The following is a 13223-nucleotide window of genomic DNA, read 5'->3' on the forward strand; positions in this document are numbered from 1 at the left end:
TTCCAACAACCCAGCCCCCTCCCCTGGGGGAGGAACATGGTCAGGGCCTCCCCGAGACAGCGACAGTGGCACATGTTGTGACTTCCTGGGCCCTCGGGGGCCTGTGAAAGTGAGTGGGAGTGTACAGAGCAGCTGCGGTGAGTGGGGGCGGTCAAGGCGCTTGAATCTGTGGAGCACAGGGCTTGGGGTAGGGACAGCAAGTGTGTAAATCAATTGCAGGAACACTTGCAGGAATTCTGTAAACTGGAGATAATGTCCCAGTTTTCAGAACCTGTATGGAACAGGGCCTGGGTACCAGGTAAAATGTCAAAAGCAAGCTACCACTATGTGCTCAAAAGAGGAATCAATGGGCATGCTGCCTAACTCGCCTGTTGGAGAGGCTTCAGGAGGCAGTGTGCCCAAATGGGGTTGAATGAACTTCACGCTCATAATGCTTTGGATGTCTTAGGCCACCTGGCCTGTGTCTCTGTCCTCTTTAGCTCTTTTAGTGATGGATACACATTTCCTTATGACTCTCTGCATTCCCTCAGTCCTAGATCATCGTATGGAAGATGGTTATGAGAGCAGGGTCTGTCTCCTTCCCCAAGTGTGTCACGTGGTATCTTTGTGATATTGACATACATATTTCCCTCTGAGGCTGGACATCAGAAAGGACATCTGAAAGTCTGACCCGCACCTCAACTGCTCAAATGTCAGGAATGCCTGGGGGATTCTCAGAGCTGAGGGGCCAGTGCTGTACATTTCAGCTTTTCCAGGATCATAATTTCAGCTGAGATCCTAGAGGACAAACACCAGAGCCTATTTTTTGTCCTCTCCTGATCCTCCATGCTCATTTCAGGGAATGGTTCTACAGTAGACAAGAGGAGGGGGCCCAGCTAGGAGCATCGGGAAAGAATTTGCTGTGTGGAAAAGGGCTTGGTGAAGTGCAGCCAATATCAGGAAGTCAAGGAAGTCTCCCAAGACTCTGAAAGTCAGGTTCTGTCCACCTTTAGTAGCCTAACCCACTGACTCCAGGAGGCCCTGATCTCCGGACAGGGTTTGATAGGCGAAAAATGGCCTCTCCCCAGTGTTCACAATCTTAACCCCCAGAACCTGTGCAGAGGTTACTTTGCCTGATGAAATTGTTAATGTGACTAACTTGAGAATCTTTAGATGGGGAGATCACCCTGTTTTACCCTGAAGGCCAATCTAATCATAAGTCCTTGAAAAGAAAAAGTTTTCAGGGTCATGGGAGGAAAGAGGTTCGACCTTGGAAGACAGGGCAGAGAGATGAGGCATGAATAAGATGCTGCAGGCAGAAGAAGGGGACCATGAGCTGAGGAACGTGGGCAGCCTCCAGAAGCTGGGAAAGGCAAAATAACAGATCCTCACCTCACCTCCAGAAAGGAACCAGCCCCGCTGACACCTTGACTTTAAGCCAGTGAGATGTGTCAGAACTGTAAGATAAGAAACTTGTATTTTGTTTTTTAATTTTTGCTGGAGGATAGTTGATTAACCATGTTGTCTTAGTTTCAGGTGTATCAAAAAGTGAATCATTATATGTATACATATACTCCCTCTTTCTTAGAGTCTTTTCCCATATAGATCATTATAGAGTATTGGGTAGAGTTCCCTGTGCTATACAGTAGGTCGTTATTAGTTATCCATTTTATATATAGTAGTGTGCATATGTCAACTCCAATCTCCCAATTTATCCTTCCCCACTGGTAACTGTAACTTTGTTTTCTACATCTGTGATTCTATTTCTGTTTTGTAAGTAAGTTCATTTGTAGCTTTTTTTGATTCCACATATCATATCATACGACATATCATATGATAAGTCATATCATATGATATTTGTCTTTCTCTGTCTGATTTACTTCACTTACTGTGACAATCTCTGGGCCCATCCATGTTGCATTGTTTTGTTCTTTTTTATGGCTGAGTTATATTCCATCATATATATGTACCACATCTTCTTTATCCACTTCTCTGTCAATAGACATTTAGGTTCCTTCTATGTCTTGGCTATTGTAAATCATTGCTGCAGTGAACATTGAGGTGATGCATGTCTCTTTTCAAATTATGGTTTTCTCAAGATATATGCCCAGGAGTGGAATTGCTGGATCATATGGTAATTTTATATTTAGTTTTTTAAGGAGTCTTCATTATAGTCTTCTCTATAATGGTTGTACAATTTACATTCCTACCAACAGCATAGAAGGGTTCCCCTTTCTCCACACCTTCTCCAGCATTTATTAGAAACTTGTATTTTTTAAGCCTCTAAGTTCATGGTAATTTTTTTACAGCAGCAGGAGATAAGTTTCCTGAACTGTGGAGGAAGCATGATGTAATGGAAAGAACTTGGTATAGATAAAGAAGCCAGCACAGCCGCAGTGTGTCACTTTGGGCAAGTCACAATTTCCTATCTGTAGAATATGGGATTGTCTAGATATCTGACATCAGTTAAGGGGATCCTGTCTGGAGATATTGTAGATGTCAATTTTAGCAAAAGCGTCACTGAAAGTCTGTTAAATCGCTTCAGAGGCAGGAGAGAGGACAGCATCATTAAGAGGGTTTGCAGCTCTTTGATCATGGAAGCCAGGGTGCCAGCAGGTCTCCAGTGACTACCTTGGGCCTCTGCTTGGCCCTGTCTTGAATGGCGACCCAGAAAGCGCATTCATATACGGTGATGGCCCAGAGCTCTACAGAAAAGCAAATACACCGAAAGGCAAACTCATGATTCAAATATTGCAGCAGAGCAAGATGATGGCTCCAACCACAGAATGAGATATAATAAAGATGAATAATAACAGCTAACATATATTGAAGAAATGAAATTTGGTGCTTAAAAAATTTATGTAAGCATCAGTTGGAGGCAGTCCTGGCTTAACGATAGTTTATGTATAAATGTTTGAGGCAAGAGGCAGTTACCAGTCGTTTGGAGCTTGAAGGAATCTTAGTGAGCTCAACTCACTTATTTTACAACCTCGAAACTGCACGCAGTAGGCTACAAGTTCATTATGAGTTAGCCATATGACTAGGAGGGCAGGTGACAAAAGGCTGCCCAGCAGGACTACAGCTGCTTTACCACAAATGCCAAATACTGTGCCAGCCACACCTACAGCCCCTTCTAAGGGGTCAGACCCCTACTGATGAGGCAGCCCTAGACCTTCAACGTTGTGTTATGTGACCCTCCCCCCAACCCCTCTGACCTCAGTTGATTGAGATAACCAAGTGGCAGCAGATTCAAGGCTGGTCTGTCCAGAGACCACCCCTCTGGGGTGGCTTGGCCTAGAAATCAAGGAGGATGTGAGGTTATCAAATGCTAGCTCTCAGGGGACTTCCCTGGTGGTCCAATGGTTAAGACTCCAGGCTTCTACTGCAGAGAATGTGGGTTCAATTCCTGGTCAGAGATGTAAGATCCCACGTGCCACGCTTGTGGTATGGCCAAAAAGGAAAAAAGAATTTAGTTTTCAAGAATTTAAATGGGAGAATGTGGAGATAAGCACTTAGGTAGCAGTGGGGAGGCACACAGAGCCTCAGACACCCCTGGCCCCCAGGCCTTCCCACTGGGTGCACTTCTTCCAACTGCCAGGATCTTTGCAGCTTTTTATTGGCAGGCAGTGAGAAGCTGCGGGAAATCAGTGCCTCCTGCCAGAACAGCTCTTAACTGATGACTGGTGGGAACTGGTGTACATCCTAGCAACTCACCCTGGGGAGCTACCTCTGGGGGCACATAGTCTACCCTGGCTTTCAGAGTCCTCCAGTAACTGTGAGCCCCAGTTTTCCACTGGGGAAATTTCCCGAGTGGACACTAAGTGGTATCTCCTTATTAAATTGCATGTCCCTGACTCCTAACAAATTTGAACATATTTCAAGTTTGCTAACCAGTTGAATTTGCTCTTCTATTAATGTTAGATCCTTTGTATTTCCCTCCCCCTGAGAATTTTATTTTGAAAATTTGAGGCCTAAAGGAAAGTTGAAAGAATAATACAGTGAAAGCTTATACATCTTTCATCTAGTATGTCAGTCAAAGCTCAAACTGTTCTCACCACATAAAAGAAATGTTAACTATGTGACATAATAGAGGTGTTAGCTAACCATGGTGGTAACCATAATGCAATATATAAATGGATCACCTCAACACATTATACGTCTTACACTTATAAGACATGGGTTCAGTCTCTGAGTTGTGAAGATCCCCTGGAGAAAAGAATGGCAACCCACTCCAGTATTCTTGCCTAGAGAGTTCCATGGATAGGGGAGCCTGGGCTACAGTCCATGGGGTCACAAAGAGTCAGAAACAACTGGGCAACTAACTATAAGAGCTAAACAGTCTATGGAAGGCTGTTATCTTTGCTTCTGATGCTGAAGTGTGGGGTCTGCAGGGCAGGAAACTGGAAAGCAGGTGGATGAAAAGTAGGGGAGAAAGGATAGACCAGAACCCACAAGGATAGCCTGGAACCCAAGTCAATGTCTCAGTACCTCAGTTTTGATGCTGTGAGTGTCCTGCAAGAGAAGCTGTGTTCTCCCTGACGAGGCACCACTGCTTTGGAACAAAAGCCCAGCAGGTACACAGTCCCAGCCAGGCATTGGCTCTCAGTAAGGACAGGCACCTGTTCCAGGGCTGTCTCTTATGTCATCCTTACTTTCTCCAACGTACTGAAATGCCATGTTCTGATATACATATATACCTAATTTTTTATTCCTGTTTGCTTATTGATTCCCTTCTACTTATTGATTTGATTAACTAGTCTTTGAGCATGTTCTGATCTATTTGGTAAGACAAATCTCTCTTTCTTTTTAAAAAGATATTTGTCCTTGACTGTTCTTTGAGATACAAATTGGAACTATAGTAACTAACAGTATACTTTAATTTGGGGAGACCTGACTTTTTTCTGGTTTTTAAAAAACATTTATTTATTTCTTTATTCGGCTGCATCAGGTCTCAGTTGCAGCACGTGAGATCTTGGTTGAGTCATGGGGGACATTTTTTGTTGCCCCGGTGGCATGTGGGATCTCAGTTTCCCCGATCAGGGATGGAACCCACTTCCCCTGCATTGGAAGGCGGATTCTTAACCACTGGACAGCCAGGGAAGTCCCTTCTTCTGATACTTTATCTTCCCTTCCAAGGAGATGGTTGACAGAGTTCCCTGGTGGTCTAGTGGTTAGGACTCAGCACTTTCACTCCCTGGGAGATGGCTGATTTTCTGTTTGTCCCACGCTCACTTTGTATCTTATAGTTATATTGTATGACTTCATATAAGTATGTATGAAGTAAATTCTTGACTAAATTTACACACTATAAAACTTCCAGTCAATTAAAACAAAAAAAATTAGAGACTTCCCTGGTGGTCCAGTGGTTAAGACTTTGTCTTTCAATGCAGGAGGGGAGGGTTCAATCCCTGGTCAGGGAGCTAAGATCCCACATGCCTAGCAGCCAAAAAACCAAAACATAAAGCAGAAGCAGTATTGTAACAAATTCAATAAAGACTTTAAAAAAAGAAGTCCTGGGAATGTAAGGTACAGCATGATGACTATAGTTAATAATATTGTGAAAGTGAAAGTGTTAGTGGCTCAGTCGTGTCAGCCTCTTTTCATCCCCATGGACTGTAGCCTGCTAGGTTCCTCTGTCCGTGGAATTCTCCAGGCAAGAATACTTGAGTGAATAGCCATTCCCTTCTCCAGGGGATCTTCTCAACCCAGGGTTCAAACCTGGGTCTCCTGCATTGCAGACAGATTCTTTACCGTCTGAGACACCAGGGATACTCCATTGTATATTTAAAAATTACTAAGGTTTTTTTACAGTTAATTTTTATTGGAGTATAGTTGATTTACAATGTTGTGTTAGCTTCTGCTATACAGCAAAGTGAATCAGTTATATATATGCATATATCCACTCTTTTTTAGATTCTATTCCTGTATAGGCCATTACAGAGTATTGAGTAGAGTTCCTAGTACTATACAGTAGATTCCTATTAAGAGAGTAAGTAGATCTTATAAGTTTTCATCACAAGAAAAAAAAAGCTATGTGCAGTGATGGATGTTGACTAGAGGTACTGTGGTGATCATTTCACAATATATACAAATATCAAATCATGTTGTATACCTGAAACTAATATAATGTTATATGTCAATTTTTTAAATTAACATACAGTATTATAGTGGTTACAAGGGTTGTCTCAGCTACTAGAATTCAAATTTCAACTCTTAATGCATTACTAGCTAGTGATATAGGGTAAATCACTTAATCGCCCCATTCCTCAGTGTTCCTTTCTGCAAATCAAGATTGGCAATTGTAATCTATCTCAAGAGGGTGTTGTGAGGATTGCTTAGAAGAGTGCATGGAATTATGATGCTGACTATAGTTGTTATTATTCTAAGAATTTGATAATTTTAGTGCATATTTCCCCATTTTTAATTTGAGCTGTTTATTGCTAGACTAGGAAAAAAGCATATTAAAAAGCAGAGACATTATTTTGCCGACGAAAGTCTATATAGTCAAAGCTATGGTTTTCCCAGTAGTCATATATGGATGTGAGAGTTGGACCATAAAGAAGGCTGATCACTGAAGAACTGATGCTTTTGAACTGTAGTGTTGGAAAAGACTTTTGAGAGTCCCTTGGACTGCTGGGGAGATCAAACCAGTCAATTCTAAAGTAAATCAACCCTGAATATTCACTGGAAGGACTGATGCTGAAGCTGAAGCTCCAATACTTTGGCCACCTGATGAGAAGAGCCAACTGTTTGGAAAAGCCCCTGATGCTGGGAAAGATTGAGGGCAGGAGGAGAAAGGGACGACAAAGGATGAGATGGTTGGATGGCGTCACTGACTCAATGGACATGAGTTTGAGCAAGCTCTGGGAGATGGGGAAGGGCAGGGGAGCCTGGCGTGCTACAGTCCATGGGGTCACAAAGAGTCAGACATGACTGACCGAACTGAACTGAGGAAAAAAGCAATTTGCTTTCATTATTTTATCTTGTATCCAGTCAACTCTCCTAATTGTCTTTATATATATACACACACTATATATGTATATATATAAATACATGCATATCTACTTTATTTGTCTATTTATTTTTGGCTGCGCCGGGTCTTCGTTGCTGCATGTGGTCTTTTGCTTGGTTGCAGTGAGGGAGGTGAGGAGTGCAGGCCTCCGATTGCGGTGGCTTCTCTTGTTGTGGAGTAAGGGCTCTAGGCACGTGGTCTTCAGTAGTTGCAGCTCGTGGGCTCTCAAGCATGGGCTCAGTAGTTGTACTGCATGGGCTTGGTTGCTCCACGGCATGTGGGCTCTTCTCTGACCAGGGATCAAACTTGTGTCTCCTGCATTGGCAGGTGATTCTTAAGCACTAGATCACTAGGCAAGCCCCTGTATTGTCTTTTTACTAGTTTTTTTTTTAACTCGTCTTGAAGTTTTTGATAATACAATCATATCAGCAAAAACGATAGATAGCTTTATAATTTTTCAGATAATCATAATAATCCATTCTCTTGTTATACTGCATTTGGTAAAACTTCCAAGATATGATAAACAACAAGGGTAATAGCAGGCATTTCTGTCTAAACTTTTATTTCAATAATGTGATTTTAGTGTTTCACTATTAAGAACAATATTTGCTGTTAGGATTTCCTAACAGCAAATACTTAGAGTTTTTATTGGGGATGGTACTAAGCTATACTGGCTCTGTTTATTAAATATGAGAGACTTTCTTCTTTTTTCCATAATCTTCACTATGGAAATAGCATGGCAATTACTCTTATTGATGGTTAGATAACACTTAGTTGTGGCATCAATTAAATGCAGTCTTTTTCAAAGGTAGATCCCTAATCACCTTTCTATTCTAGTTTTTTCTAAGATAAGTTGACCTTTTCAAACTTTTCTCTTTGGGGTCAATTTTGCTAATTTATATTTTTCCTGAAATGTATCCATTTCCTCTAAATTTTCAAATTGGCTGTTGAGGAATATTAAGTTGCACTTTTAAATAAATCTTACTCTCTTCTATCTATAATAATGTTTTCTTTCTCATAACTAATCTTTTCTATTTTTAACTCTCTTATTTTCTCTTTACTTATGCTTGTAAGATGTTTTTCTATTTTATTAGCCCTTTTAAAGAACTTTTTTTTAAAGTGTATGCTTTTTAGTATTTTTGTTTATTTTCCATTCCATTCACGTCAGCGTTTGTTATTTCCTGATTACTTTGGCTTCTTTTCTTGTTATTTTTCTAATTTTTTGAAATAAGTAATCCCTTTATTTTTCCTCTTTTAAAAAAAAAAAAGCTTGTTATCTTTATCGTATTTCAGGGATAGACTGAATAATATAGGATACAGGGTAATTGAGAGAGTTTCTGGCATTACACTGTTTTTTCATTCAGCATTTAAATTTTGTGAACACAGTAGTTTTGTTCTTTTTTTAAAGCCAGCTTTCAGTTCAATTCAGTTCAGTTCAGTCGCTCAGTCGTGTCCGACTCTTTGCAACCCCATGACTCTTTGCACACCAGGCCTCCCTGTCCATCACCAACTCCCGGAGTTCACTCAGACTCACGTCCATCGAGTCAGTGATGCCATCCAGCCATCTCATCCTCTGTCGTCCCCTTCTCCTCTTGCCCCCAATCCCTCCCAGCATCAGAGTCTTTTCCAATGAGTCAACTCTTCGCATGAGGTGGCCAAAGTACTGCTGTATTGCAATTTACGTATGTTAAAATTTTTTACATACATTAAATTTCATCAGTTTTTAAGTGTACAGGCCTATGAGTTTTAGGCCATATGTACTTGGCCATGTAACCACAACCAAGAAACAGAAGAGTCCTATCACCCCCAATGTTCTCTCCTACCACTTTGTGGGCAGTCTTCACAGCAATTTCAGCCTGAACCTCAATTCTCTTTGTTGGAGATCAGCATTACCCCTGCTTTCTGTTTATTTGCTTACTATCCCTGTTCTACATCTTTATATTGAAAGTTTCTTTACCATTTTTTAAGTGTGTTTATTTTAAATAATATGAACCAGAATTTGATTTATAACAAGTCTGACAGCCTTTTAATGGAGGAATTCGGTCCACTCATATTTATGTAATGAGTGATGTATTTGATTTATAATTTCCATCTTACTTATTTTAAATTTCTTTACACTGTTGTGAACTCTTCTTTTCTTTACCTTTGCTGGATTGAATGAATGGCTGTTCATTTTTCCCCTTTGTTATTTGGAGTTCATCCTTCTATTACTAGTTATCATCCCTTGCCCTGGTGGCTCAGGAGTAAAGAATCTGCCTGCAATGCAGGAGACGTGGGTTCCATCCCTGGGTGGGGAAGATCCCCTGGAGAAGGAAATGACAACCCACTCCAGTATTCTTGCTTGGGAAATCCCATGGACAGAGGAAACTTCCGGGCTACAGTCCATGGGGTTGCAAAAGTGTCGGACACAACTTAGCAACTAAACAACAGCAACAGTTCCTGCCCTGCCCTCTATATCGGCACCCATGCCTCTTCAGTGTGTGAACCCAGAACAGCTATTTCCATCCTACTCGGTTTATCTTCCACTTCCTTATTTTCCCTGCCCCCTCGCTCCCCTCTCATCCTCCCAATCCCTCCCCCTTTAGGCACTAGAACACTTACCTTCCCCTTATTCCCACCACCTGATTCCAGAGTTTTATTGATGTAATTTAGTCCTTATTAGAATTTCCCTCACAGTGTCTTCCACAGTGTGCCCCTCACATCTGTTCCAAGGGTCCTTATTTAGCAATTTATTACATGTTATAAATACACATATAGGTATAAATATATAGGTCATGATTCGTTGCTCCCCACTGCTTTCTTTCCTCTTCATCTTCCCCTATCTTGAAGTCTCTGTTCCGATTCATTTGTTGTTTCATTAAAATCTTAAAAGTATTTCTCAGATAAGATACTGAGTGGTTTTTGCAAATTTTCAAATACCTTTCTTTCTTCCTTGGCTGGTTCTGGATTTCAGGCCTTTTCTTTCATTAGCTCACATTCGATTTTGCTGTCTTTTAACTTCCAAAGTAGCAGATAAGAAGAAAGGAACTTCTTTCTGCATGAAAATGTGTATGAGTTCCCATATCCTTAGAGCTTAGAAATTTTAAATTGTATATGACTAAGTGTGTGGTTTTTCTTCTAGTTTTACTGAGATATAATTAACATTATAAGTTTAAGGTGTACAAATAAAGATTTTATGTACATACATCATGAAATGATTATTACAATAAGTTTAGTGAACATTCATCATCTCATATGGATACAAATTTAAAGAAGTATTTAAAAAATGCTTTCCTGTGATAACTCTTAGAATTACTCTGTTAACAACTTTCATATGTCACATACAGCAGACTTAATTTTTTTATCATGTTGTACATTATATTCCTAGTATTTATCTTATAACTGGAAGTTTGTCCCTTTCAACTGCCTTCATAAGTGTGTGTCTTTTCCTATAGATCCAGTCTGTAACTTAAGTCTTTCTTCAGCTCAGGGATATTTCATCTATTATTTAATCATGCCATAAGTGTGGTGTCATCTGCATATCTGAGGTTATTGATATTTCTCCTGGCAATCTTGATTCCAGCTTGTGCTTCATCCAGTCCAGCATTTCTCGTGATGTACTCTGTATATAAGTTAAATAAGCAGGGTGACAATATACAGCCTTGACGTACTCCTTTCCCAATTTGGAACCAGGCTGTTGTTCCATGTCCAGTTCTAACTGTTATTTCTTGACCTGCATACAGATTTCCCAGGAGGCAGGTCAGGTGGCCTGGAATTCCCATGTCTTTAAGAATTTTCCACAGTTTGTTGTGATCCACGTGGTCAAAGGCTTTGGCATAGTCAATAAAACAGAGATAGATGTTTTTCTGGAACTCTTTTGCTTTTTCGATGATCCAATGGATGTGGCAAAAAGCGGAGAAGAACTAAAGAGCCTTTTGATGAAAGTGAGAGTGAAAAAGTTGGCTTAAAACTCAACATTCATAAAACTAAGATCATGGCATCTGGTCCCATCACTTCATGGCAAATAGATGGGGAAACAGTGGAAACAGTGACTGACTTTATTTAGGGGGGCTCCAAAATCACTGCAGACAGTGGCTGCAGCCATGAAATTAAAAGATGCTTGCTCCTTGGAAGAAAAGCTATGACCAACCTAGACAGCATATTAAAAAGCAGAGACATTACTTTGCCAACAAAGGTCTGTCTAGTTAAAGCTATGGTTTTTCCAGTAGTCATGTATGGATGTGAGAGTTGGACTATAAAGAAAGCTGAGGGCTGAAGAATTGATGCTTTTGAACTGTGGTGTTGGAGAAGATTCTTAAGAGTCCCTTGGACAGCAAAGAGATCCAACCAGTCCATCCTAAAGGAAATCAGTCCTGAATATTCATTGGAAGGACTGATGCTGAAGATGAAACTGCAATACTTTGGCCACCTGATGCGAAGAATTGACTCGTTTGAAAAGACCCTGATGCTAGGAAAGATTGAAGGCGGGAGGAGAAGGGAAGGACAGAGGATGAGATGGTTGGATGGTGTCACCAACTCAATGGACAGGAGTTTGAGTAAACTCTGGGAGCTGGTGATGGACAGGGAGGCCTGGAGTGCTGCAGTCCATGGGGTCACAAACAGTCGGACACAACTCAGTGACTGAACTGAACTGATTTAATTATGACCTCTCCTCTCCTGTTCCTTTTTCTCCAGGAACTCATAGAATTTGCAGTTAACTCTCCTGGGTCTGTTCCAGTTTCCCATCTTTGACCACATGATTTGCATCCGCATGTTTTTGTTACATGTTTTGAGATATTTCATCGATTTGATTTTTCTACACCTGTTTTTGAGTTTTAGCTTCACCTTTGCTTTATCTATAAACATTTTTAGTTTTGATAACATATTTTCAGGCTCAGGGAAATCTTTTGTGTTTGAGTTTCACACACATCTCCTCCAGGCTCTCATTTCTTCAGTAAGAGTTTCGTCTGTTTCCTCTAGCAGGTCTCTCTGCCCTCTGGTTTGTTTGCATTCTCCCAGCCTCAAGGACTGAGAAAGATGATCCATCATGAGTTTTTTGGAGAGTCAGGGAAATTCAGCAAAGCCATTCATTGTTCTTGGGAACCTGACTGTTCTGAGATTTCTTGCTGTCCTGAGGCTGCTCTCCAGAAACTTGTCTGCAGGGAATTCTCTCAGCCAGTTCAGGAGAGCCCATGTAAACTTTATCACCTGTAGCTGGGAGTTGCCTGAGAAGTGTGGAAGCTCCTGTAGGATTGCCACATGCCCAGAATCTCCTCATTCTGGGTAGTCTAAGTATAATTGACAGATACATTGATATTCTGGGTTTCCTGGGTGGTGGCTCAGTGGTAAAGAATCCATCTGCAATGTAGGAGCCACAGGAGACTTGGGCTCAATCCCTGGGTTGGGGAATCACCTGAAGAAGGGCATGCAACCCATTCCAGTATTCTCACCTGGAGAATCTCATGGACAGAGGAGGCTGGCGGGCTACATTCCATAGGATCATCAAGAGTAGGATATGACTGAAGCAACTTAGCACACATGCACAATGATATTTACCAAAGACTTAAAAATAGAAGTCATGAACAGTAGGTACCTCTGGGAAGTACAGCTGGGTGTAGGAATGAGGTGGGCGGGGGATGGCCTTTTACTTCGTTTTTTCCCCCCTCTAGTAGGAGTTCTCAACTTTGGCACTTTTAACTTTGGGGGCCAGAAATTGTCTGCTGTAAGTGACTGATCTGAGTGTTTAGCAGCATCCCTGGCTTCCACCCACCACAGACTGATAGCACTCCCTCTCCAGCTGTGACAATCAAAAATGTCTCTGGATATTGCCAAATGTCCCCTGGGGTTGTCACGGTTACTTCTGGTTGAGTACCACTGTTGTATACCCTTTAGATCTATTTTATTTTCTTAACCATGTGTTCACATTATTCCTATAATTAAACATGTGACTGAGATCATGAGACAGAGGAGGAAACATAAAACTGTTGTGAGGAAGCAGAAGCATGAAGTAGAGAAAACACATTAAGGGATAGGAAGCAGGTTAGCAAAGTGGTAAGAAATTTGGGGAAAAAATAAAAGAAGCAGACACAGAGTGATTCACAGGGCTGGAGGAGAAGGAGTGTGAAGACCCACATCCTCCTGTCACCAAGGTCCCCAGTGATGCCAGAATCAGAGATAATAACAGTCTGCATATGCCCAGTCAGATCGCAGACACTGTTATGGGATTCCCATTCCATCCAGCCTCATAAATACC

This window comes from Bos indicus x Bos taurus, chromosome 8, assembly GCF_003369695.1.
Source record: "Bos indicus x Bos taurus breed Angus x Brahman F1 hybrid chromosome 8, Bos_hybrid_MaternalHap_v2.0, whole genome shotgun sequence".
NCBI classification, from domain to species: Eukaryota; Metazoa; Chordata; class Mammalia; order Artiodactyla; family Bovidae; genus Bos; species Bos indicus x Bos taurus.